At 49.5% G+C, this 10,108-nt stretch overlaps 1 protein-coding gene across 2 annotated transcripts in view; it reads right to left on the minus strand.

Moving 5' to 3' along the window:
- KIAA0040 (KIAA0040 ortholog) overlaps nucleotides 1–7,297 on the minus strand; it is a 37,027-nt gene extending 29,730 nt beyond the window's left edge. The window contains exon 1 of one of the 2 annotated variants that reach the window (XR_011996346.1): nucleotides 7,070–7,297. The gene's annotated coding sequence lies outside the window, so the exon portion shown is untranslated. Of the gene's footprint in view, nucleotides 1–6,609; nucleotides 6,745–7,069 lie in introns of those variants that run through there. The other variant, XM_026001250.2, reaches the window with a different exon arrangement.
- Nucleotides 7,298–10,108: the final 2,811 nt, after the last annotated feature.

Genomic DNA, 10,108 nt, shown 5'->3' on the forward strand with positions numbered 1-10,108 from the left:
AGTATAAAATCAGCTTTTCGGGGCATCTGGGTGGCTCAGTCGTTGAGTGTCTGCCTTTGGCTCAGGTTGTGATCCCAGGGTCATGGGATTGAGTCCCATATCAGGTTCCCCGAGGGGAGCCTGCTTCTCCCTCTGCCTATGTCTCTGCCTCTCTCTGTGTCTCTCATGAATAAATAAAGAAAATCTTTTTTAAAAATCAGCTTTTCCTCAGAGGGGCCGATAATATCCTCGTGCAAATCTGCCAAGAGCATGGTAGTTGGACATCACCAAGTATCCGAAGGCACTCGGCACATCATTGTCTTTTTTCTGAACCGGAGAAGGTGTGGTGCCCAATATCCTGCAGGGCAGGAACTGAGTTTCTAATTTGGAAAGCAGGAGAGCTCTGAGCAGGTCATGTCTGGATGGTATGGTGTGCAAATGTGCTCCCCTCTCCCAGAGGAAGCTTCATTATGGCATCATGTGGGTCACCCATGTAATGAGCCTGGAGGTTTTAATCTAGACCACTGCCCTGCTGTGCTAGCAATTGCTTCTCAGCAGATTGTGAGCCTGGGGTGGGAGGGAAAGTTTCAGGACAGGAGTGGAAGGCAGAGAAAAAGGGGAGAGTGCAAACCTCAGTCATTTACAAGAAACGGGCTTGACAGATGGGATAAGTGTGCAGGGCTGGCCGTGAAAGTGGTGCATTCCCTTCCAGCGTTGCTACTTTTCAGTCACATGACATTGAACAAACAACTGTGATGTGCTCAGAAAGCAACCTGGAGGGTGGTGGTGGTGGTGGTGGGGTGGCAATGGGCAGCATGGCCGTCAAACTGCATGCCTCAAATTCTTAGCACCGCTCTTCAATAAATGGCTACTGAGGGCCCAGCACGCACACTAAAGATTTGAGGGAACCAACAAAGGTTGGATAAACATTTGTTCTCTCCCAGTCCCAAATCATCAGGAAGGTCACTTTGCCCTATGCTAGTTCCTGGCTGATTGTAGGCCACTGTGCACGGGTGGCCTGATGGAGCCCTGGGGCTAGGGCCAGGGCTTTTACAGCAGAGGGGCTTCTGAAAGCCCATAATCTGTCCCACCCATAGAGCTGCAGAAGATTCTGGGATTAGAAACCATGACCAGAAGGACAGAGACTCAGGATCTCACTTGGATTGGGGAGAGAAAAGCAAGCTCCTGACTTGCATTGAAGCATTCCCTCCCTCTGCTTATGGGGCCACGGTCCCATGTCATGTGGGTTAAGACACAGTAGGTCCACTGGGTGCCATTCTGTGCCCATAACACTATAGCTAATGGAACTTCACAATTTCCACTGCTTTTTTCACTGAACTTCACCCTCAGCCCCTGCACCCATCTCTAAATGTCTGTACCTTCTCAGGACAATTTTTTCCCTCTCTTCTGCCAATTTTCTTTTATGACTTCCTTGGAAAACTAAAGAAGTTGCTGATGGGCTTTCCTTAAGCCTATCCAGCTTGAAAGCTGGAGTGTATTTGAGGAGAATAAAAGCCAACTGAAAAACATCCTAAGGGGAAGAAATTGTTGACAGTTAAAGAGCAAAGGCAAGTCTGCAATGGCTTACAAACACAATCTTCAATTTTGACCAAAAAATACAGCAAATGATTAGGTTTTCTTTCATTTCTTAGCAGTAAACTTCATAGAGCCGCTCACTTACGACCGTGGGAGCAAGTCTCTTGCCAGGGGCTGGGATTTGGTTTGGACACAGCGATGGCCTCTTGGGAGTTGCCCTGAGAAAGAAATCTGGTGTTTGTGTGAGGTTCGTTTTGGAACCCAGCTCCTTGGAGGCCTGCTCACGTCCCCAGGTGGTGCTCTGCTCAGATGGCTCGGGCCAATGTGGGCAGAAAAGTCAGAAACCTGAGCCAGTCTGTGGCCCTGGGGATTGCCCTTCAAAGAATTGGCTGTTGATTTTCCTCTTGCTGCACAGAGAGGGGAAAAGTCTACCTGTCACTGTTTTTTCTCTCTGATAATGCCTGTGATGAGTCTCATGAGCACCCCCTATTCACCTGCAGCCTTTCTCATGGAATGGCATAGTGTGAATCAGGATTTGATGCTTAATGCTGACCTGTCCCCTGGTCTTGAAACCATCTTCATGACAAGTTCCATAAAACACTAAAGGGTTTGGTTAATTACAGCATACAGTGCTGTCATCTCCCTTTTTGAGGAGTTATTTAGGAATTTTTATTTTTTGAAGAGTTTATTTGAGAGAGAGAGACAGAGAGAGAGAGAGAGACAGAGAGAGACAGAGAAGAGCCAGTGGAAGAGGGAAGAAGAGGAAGGGAGACGGAGGAGGAGGGAGGGTGAGGGAGAGGGAAAGGGAGAGAATCTCAAGCAGACGCTGTACTGAGCACAGAACCTGACCTGGGGCTCAATCTCACAACCCTGAGATCATGACCTGAGCTGAAACCAAGAGTCAGATGCTAAACCGAATGAATCACCCAGATGCCCCGGTATTTGGGAACTTTTGGGAAGTTTAAGGACAGAAGGAGGAAACAGAAGGGATGAGTATGGTATGGAGGTTGCCTTGAAGAGGACACCTGTCTTCTCCTTCTCTGGGATATGTGCTCCTGGTTTTCTCTGGAAGCCACTCAGGGATGCACTCATTTTGCACCTTTGCCAGCATCTGAGTGCCTGTGTGTGTCCTCCTATAAGCAGCACAGAAGGTCCGGGTGATAGAAACTCTAAAGAATGTTCACTATTCCTGAATGGAGAGAGACAGAGCTTGGGTTCTGGTCCCTCCCTTACTCAGCTGTTGAGCCAGGGACACACTTTACCTCCCTGAACATTAGTTTGCTCATCTGTGAAGTGAGGGGTGGAGCTGGCTCATTTCTAAGTGTTTTTCCATTTGAAATCTTTAAGCCTGTGGTTATTTCCTTTCGCACATCAACAGCCAGCCCTTATCGGATGTCTGTTTAATGAAAAGTTTGGGTATCAGCATAAAATTTGAGCTCCACAGGGGTTAGACTATGTCAGGCTTCCTTGGTTGGGACAGAAGAAGACTACAGATATACCCAAGCCATCAACTGATGCTCAGATTCAGGGCCAGTGCTGTTTTAACCAGCACCTTGGTGAAGACTAGGTAAAAAAGCATCCTCTCTGAGTGGACTCCAGGCAACTGGAGTGGATCCATGGCCTGAAAAGTGGAATACTGGCTGCTTTCAGCCACAAACTCCCAGAAGTCCTTGTGTTGTGCAAGACCTGCATACATATTAGGAGAGCATTCACTTCTTTGGGCTCTGACTACTGTAGGTAGAGAGTAAAAGGGGAAGTGGCCAGAATAGGTGCGTACCATTGATATGACGGAAGGAGACTTTTATAATTGCCGCCTTAAAATATTTCATACAGTTAAAAAGCTACAAATCCATACCTAAGATACTTCCCAGATCCTACATGTACACAGTCTGATTTGGTAGCTTCAAGAGGGAAGATTAATAGTAAGAATAAAACAGCTTATGTTTTTATAGAAACTTACAATTTATATAGCACATCAAATGTATTTTTTTTTCAATTTGGTTCTAACTATTGCCCTGGTGAGTAATGATTATCTCCATTTGACATGTAAGGGAGATGAAGCTAAGAGATTCAAAGACTTGTCCAAGGGCAGCTAATAAGTGGTCAAGGCAAGAATTAAACCCATGTGTGTCTAGTTCCAGGTTCAAAGTTCTTTCCTTTCCACACTGGGCCACATAATTTCCTGATCTGGTCCATGGCAGCTAGACCTAAGGTACTCTTTTCTAAGGGTTTAGGATTAGTCTGAGAAAGGCATCCTTCTTGTTTAACAGGTACAATCACTAGACTTGGGGTATGAGTTCTCAAAAGGTTTTGTCAGATCTAACCATTGAACTAAAGTATTCATTTCTCATATGGTGAAATAATTCCTGGGGATTCACTTGTTTGGTTAAAAGCATCTGTACTACCTGTGTGCCATTAGCACAGGATTCTGTCCAATATTTTAAGTATCACCCTCAAGGCATCCTAGGAAGGCCTTGGAAGTCTAGAGAGAGTCACCAGGGAGTCCCCATATGGTATGAAAATAATATCTCTAGGCCAATCAGTATTGGCCAAATCCAAGATTCTTTGGTGTTATCACAGTCTCACTAATAGTCTTATTAACAGGTTCCCTTAGCCACCTTCAACACTGCCTTCATGTACACCATTTGGGATAGTTAAATTGGAGCTGCCTCCATCTCTCTTTGAACTCCAGACCTGAACACACACTACCTACCATGTCTGTCCACCTGGGCATCTCCTGGCACATCTAATCTAAATATGTGCAAAGTGTTAATTGATGTCTTTGCCCACAATTCACTCCAAAGCCCACTGCTCCCTTAGTTCATATGATTTCCATTCTGGACATCAAAGTGTATGCCCCCATCCCCAGCTCCACACCTTATAATCATCCGCTGTTCCACTCGCTCACTCCTCCCTTACTACATTCCCTTGGTCAGGAGATATACTTTGACTCTACTTCCTAAACACCACTAACATCCATTCCCTTTCCTTTATTCCCACTGTCATGATCTTGGTTGAGGCCCTTCTTATCTCTGCTTTCCATCTCTCCAAGCCAGCTTCCAACTGGTCATTAGTTCTCTCTCCAAACACAAATCTGACTACACTTTTTCTCTGCTTAAACACCAAGGATGACCTCCTTAGTCTAGGACTGCTCCCCCCCATTACTTGCAGTTCTCCTGCTGTGTCCTTGATTTTGCATGTACTCTTTCCTCTGCCTGAAATACCCTTTCCCTGATCGTTTCCTAATCATTTCCAACACCTTGCTCATCCATCACTTCTGCAGTGTTGACTTCCAAATAATTCCTGGGAGAGTTGTTTATCACTTTCTCCTTTGGATCATTTCAGTGTCCCATAGCTACTGCAACTATAATGTGTATTATTTTTTAAAAAGATTTATTTCTTTATTTTAAAGGGAGGCAGGCAGAGAGGGTCCTAGAGCAGACTCTCCGCTGAGCATGGAGCCCAAAGTGGGACTCTATCCCAGATCATGACCTGAGCCAAAATCAGGAGCCTGCCCCTAAACCGACTTAAGTACCCAGGTGCCCCAACTATAATGTGTATTATTCTGAACTATAGTTTGTTTCTGCATCTTGTGTTGTTCACCAGATTGTGGGTACACAAAAGCAGAAACTATCTCATTATCTTTGGATTCCAAGGACCTGGCATGCTGCCTGGCACACAGTAGGTACAGTAACTACTGTATAAATTGATGAAGTCAGTAACTTAGCGGGTTGAGTGTTTATTATTCTCTTGAGTTTAGTATTCAGAGAAAAGGGCAGCAGTCATTCTCTCTTTATTCTACAGACTAAATATTGACAAAGTATGGAGATTGGAGAAACATTTGTTTTGTCCTGCATTTCTTTCCTAGATTGTATCTTGGGTGGGAATGGGGAGCCAGAATTTCAGAGGAAATGAAGGACTCAATCAGATTTCCCTGCACAGCTGCCTTGCTAGCCCAGCACTGGACAAAGCAAGGGGACATCAGAGGAGGAGGTTGATGGAAGACCCTTACTAAATTCTTTGGGTAGAACTTGATGGATGACACATCAGTGGCACTTTTCAGACCTGTTCCTTATAACTCAAGGCTCTCCCATTATTCACCCGGACTTCAAAATGAGAGAGTTCCCTAAAGTTACAAGCTTTAGCTGAGTGAATGAAATGCAACAGCTTTGAAGGAAGGCACTTCTCAAATGTACTATCCTTCCCTTTCCTCATTCAACAGAATCCATGGAGCAGTCCTGCAAGGTATCGAGCATGCTGGCTGCCAGCATTCTCTGTGAAATTAGGGCAGTGCTCCTCTGGGTTGGTTTCCCTTTCGGTTAGGCAGGACAAGTGTTCCTACTAGCTAACGTATATGGTTTAACTCAATTATTACACAATGTTTTCTGGGAAGCTCTTAAAAATACTAAGGCCACAGGTCTTTCTGTGTCCTCAACCTTCATAGTTGAGCTGGGGGGGGGTGGGGGGGGGCCATTTAGAGGCTCAAAGAAATTAGGAAGCAATCTGTGTCACAGCGAATCCCTCGGAGGCTGAGACTAGCAGACAGGTTCCCATTCCACCTCTGGCTCCGGGCCATATTTTCGTTTTGGCTGGCTTCTTAGCCCTGTTGAAAATTTGGCTTCACTTAGAGTAATTAAGAAACATCTAGGGCTGAGATGCCTTTTTTCACAGCGGGTCTCGGGCCTTGACTTTTTCAGTAGAACGTCCCACTGTCCCAAAGCTCCTACCGGCAGCTTTGTCAACTGGACTGGAGAGCACCCCACCCAGCCCCCCACCCCCAACGCCGGTGGGCTCAGCCCAGAGGCAGATGTCAGCCTGCTGAGAATCCTTGCAAAGCAGGGAAACCCACTAGAACCAAAGTTGTGAAGGGCCAAGAGGCTACTTAGAAACGATCCTTACATCTCACTTCTCTCTGGGGCTGGTCAATCCTTCTAGAACGAAAGTGAGCTGCAAGCTCCCTTCCGAACTAGAGGGCAACTTACACACGCACAGGCGCGCGCGGCTTAAGCGTGCAGGAGAACACGCACACAGCTTACAGGTATCAACACACCCTAAGACCTTGCTCACACGCGCACACGTCGCCTTGAGACTCACCTTTCCAGGCCAGCGGGAGGCTTCCTGCGGGCGCGGTGGCGCAGGGGGCTCCCGCGCGAGGCCAGGCGGACGGAGGCGGGTCCCGGGGGCGGGGGTGAGGTCAAGGTCCCCGCGCCGAGGCCCGCCCCCCCCGCCCCCGCGGCGCGGAGCCAGGTGCCGGGTGGAGGGCGCGGCGGGGGCTCGGCGGGGGCTCGGCGGGGGCTCGGCGGGGGCTCACCGGGGGCTCGGCGGGGGCTCGGCGGGGGCACAGCGGGGGCTCGGCGGGGGCTCACCGGGGGCACAGCGGGGGCTCGGCGGGGGCTCACCGGGGGCTCGGCGGGGGCTCACCGGGGGCTCAGCGGGGGCTCAGCGGGGGCTCAGCGGGGGCTCACCGGGGCACAGCGGGGGCTCACCGGGGGCTCACCGGGGCACAGCGGGGGCTCACCGGGGGCTCAGCGGGGGCTCAGCGGGCGCCGCGTACCTGCCGCTCGCCTGGAGGAGGGCACCCTCTGCGCTCTCGGCCCTCCCGCCGGCCGACGCCTCGCATTTTTGAGGTTTCACTCCAACTCCGTCCTGCCCCTGATGTCAGAGACACAACTTCCTGAATCGGACTCGCCCTCTCCGCCGCCGCCGGCTCGGCCCCAGCTCCCCTCCCGGGCGCGCAGACCGCGGGCGCCCTTGGACTCGGCCACCCGGCCCGACGCGCCCCGCGCCCCCCCCCGCCCCCGCGGATGCCCCGTCGGGGACAGAACACGCCCCCCGCGGGACCCGGCGCTCCCCCCCCGCGCGGGCTGTCCCCCCGCCCCCCCCAATTCCACAGCCGCCCGAAGTTCCCGGGGACCTGGCACAACTCGGAGGGAAACTGGCTTAGGGGAAGACCGCCCAGGGTTGCCTAAGAGGGCAGCTCCTTGGAAGGCGGGTGGGAGGCCGCCGGGAGCGAGGCCTGGGGCACACGGGGGGGGGGGGGGGGGCAAGGCTCCCGAGCCTTATCTGGACAACAAAACAGCCAGCCGCCCTGGTCCACCTCGGGGGGTGCTGGGTGCCTAGGGGGGTGCACGCAGCCTTTGTGCGGTTCCCGGAGGCTTGAAGGAAAACCCCTCCACGGTGGGGAGCTGTCAGAGCAGAGGTGGAGGGGGAAACTGCCCGCAGAAAGTTCTCCGAGGTTCTTCTCTGTCATCCCCACTTGCCCTCCACTCACTTTCTTATTCTGATTTCTGTGGGTCCGGTTTCGGGCACCTGGAACTCTAGAAAAATGAAAGGGCCCTGTGCCAGTGTTGGGTGCAGGACTCCAGAGAGGAAGCTTCTGATGACCCACGGCAGGGAGCTTGTTCAGTGTCTCCAAGGTGACTGGGGGCAGATGAGGGGACGGGAGTGTGATGCCAGGACCTAGCCCTGGAGGGGCCTCCTCAGAGTCATCTGGGCAATCCTTTCCTGACGCCGGCCTGGGATGCTGCCTTTTTGACCTCACTTGCCAGGTGCCCAGGGACCAGGTGCCAGGTGTCAGGTGCCGAGCCGGGGCTCACCCTCCTCTGCGTGTGGGGATTAAAATGACTGTTGCAGTCAACTATTTCCACTGAGAAACAAGAGATCCCTTTCTGTTAGTGCCAGAGAAACCAAATGGCCCGGAGTTGAAAGGCCAAAGAGAAAAACCCAGCTCTTCAGTCAGAAATGCCAAGAATGTAAGGAAAGAAAAAAACTTTTTTTTCTTCCAATGGAGGGAGATTGGATGAGACTCTTTTCCTAGAAATTGAGGTGGGATAAACTCAGTGTAGTTCTGAACAAGGGAGAAAGCAGGTTCTAGAAGCAAGTAGGCTAACGAGTAGTCCCAGCAGAAATGGGAAGATTGGGCTTGCAAGGTTGCTTGGATGTGTCCAAACTGAGGGGCTTCCCTCAGTGGATATGTTTACCACGCTGGTCAAAAGCTCCATCTGTAATCATACTTTGAGCCTGCAACTGTCTACCTATGTATAGTTGGTTCCTCTAACCCTCCTGGAACATAAAGCCAGAATAGACTCAGAGGGCATTGAGGAAACCAGGCAGGGATGGCAGGGTGGCTGGCAGCGAGGCCTTGAATGCCAGCCAAAGGATTGGGAATGGATATTTCCTTCTATCTTAAGGAAGGACCCAAGATACCACACCATGTGCTTTATACAGATCATTGAATCACAACACATTTATGAGATGTAGTATTCTTCCCGTTTTATGAGGAAACTGGTTCAGAGAAGTGGAACAACTTCCTCAGAGTCATAGAACTAATAATCCAGATTTGAGTTCCAGTGTTTCCGAATCCCCGGTTCCTCCTTTTACTACTATACCATTAAGTGGAGGAGGAAATCACCTTCTGGAAAGGAATTCCATGCTTAAACAAGGGTAATGTGCAGATCTGCCATGAGTCCTAGTGAGGGGAGCCTGCAGAAAATACTTTTCTTGAAATCTAGAGCAACACTGTGGATTGGCTATGGCCTAAGAGGCATTTATTTAGGGTTGCCTTTAAGAGGAAACAGGAAGAAACCAAACCAGAGGAATGGAGACCACTGACTTGAGCTGAGGGCTTCATGGACATGGTTTTACATGGTAGAAGGAAAATCAGAGTCCTGCCCATGAGGTGGTATCACTGTGATGTCTCAGTTAAGCAAGGAAAACCAATAGCTAAAAAAAAAAAGAAAGAAAGAAAGAAAGAAAGAAAGAAAACCAATGGCTTTTGTGGCACAGAAATCAGTGACTCATGGGTGAGCAAGATGGTGGATTGGCTCATCCTTGGTAGCCAAGGTTGCAAGGTCTGTTGAGGGGCTAACACTACTAGGAAGATGCAATTACAGCACAAGAAAATGAGTGGGCATTTGGCCAGATGTTCTCATCTTGGCTGGATGATGCATCCCTTACTAAAAAGCAGGTTAGAACACCCACCTACTATTTTATTCTCATTGCAGTTAAATCCTAACTTTGATGACCTCATAAGTGGCTCCGGGCAACCACAGTGCTATTACATTTTGCTTAATCCTCATTATTTCTCATGTACTCAGTAAAGGTATTTGAAGGTGGTCAAGGGGTTCGTGGGCTCTAAATGGAGTTAAACAGAGCATTAACATCTAATTAAAAAAAAAAAAGAAGCCAAAATAAGCAGATATGTGAACTGAGACTGGAAATTTGAGTGATCACCCCCTACTAATTTTAGCGCCTGGTTTCACATCAGTATGTTGGGGACAAAAGGCTCCCCTCTCAGTGTCATGAAAATCAATGGGGTATTTAGTCCACAAGCAGAGCCCTTTATGAAGGTGGGGATTTACTACACTTGCTTTTCTTTCTTGGCAATGCCCTGTTTGAGCCAGGTTGCCCTTCACTACTGGCCAGCATTGAACCACCTGGGGCTGCCTGAGGACACTTTCCCATCAGTTTGCAAATGTCCTGAGTCTAGAAGCCAGGTGGAAGATAATGTATTTGCGCCCAGGAAAGTGCTGCTGCCAAATGGGCATATTCTTCAGGTATGCAAAATATTAACTTGAGAATCTTACCTTACTGT

This window comes from Vulpes vulpes, chromosome 13 (genome assembly GCF_048418805.1).
Source record: "Vulpes vulpes isolate BD-2025 chromosome 13, VulVul3, whole genome shotgun sequence".
Classification (NCBI taxonomy): Eukaryota; Metazoa; Chordata; class Mammalia; order Carnivora; family Canidae; genus Vulpes; species Vulpes vulpes.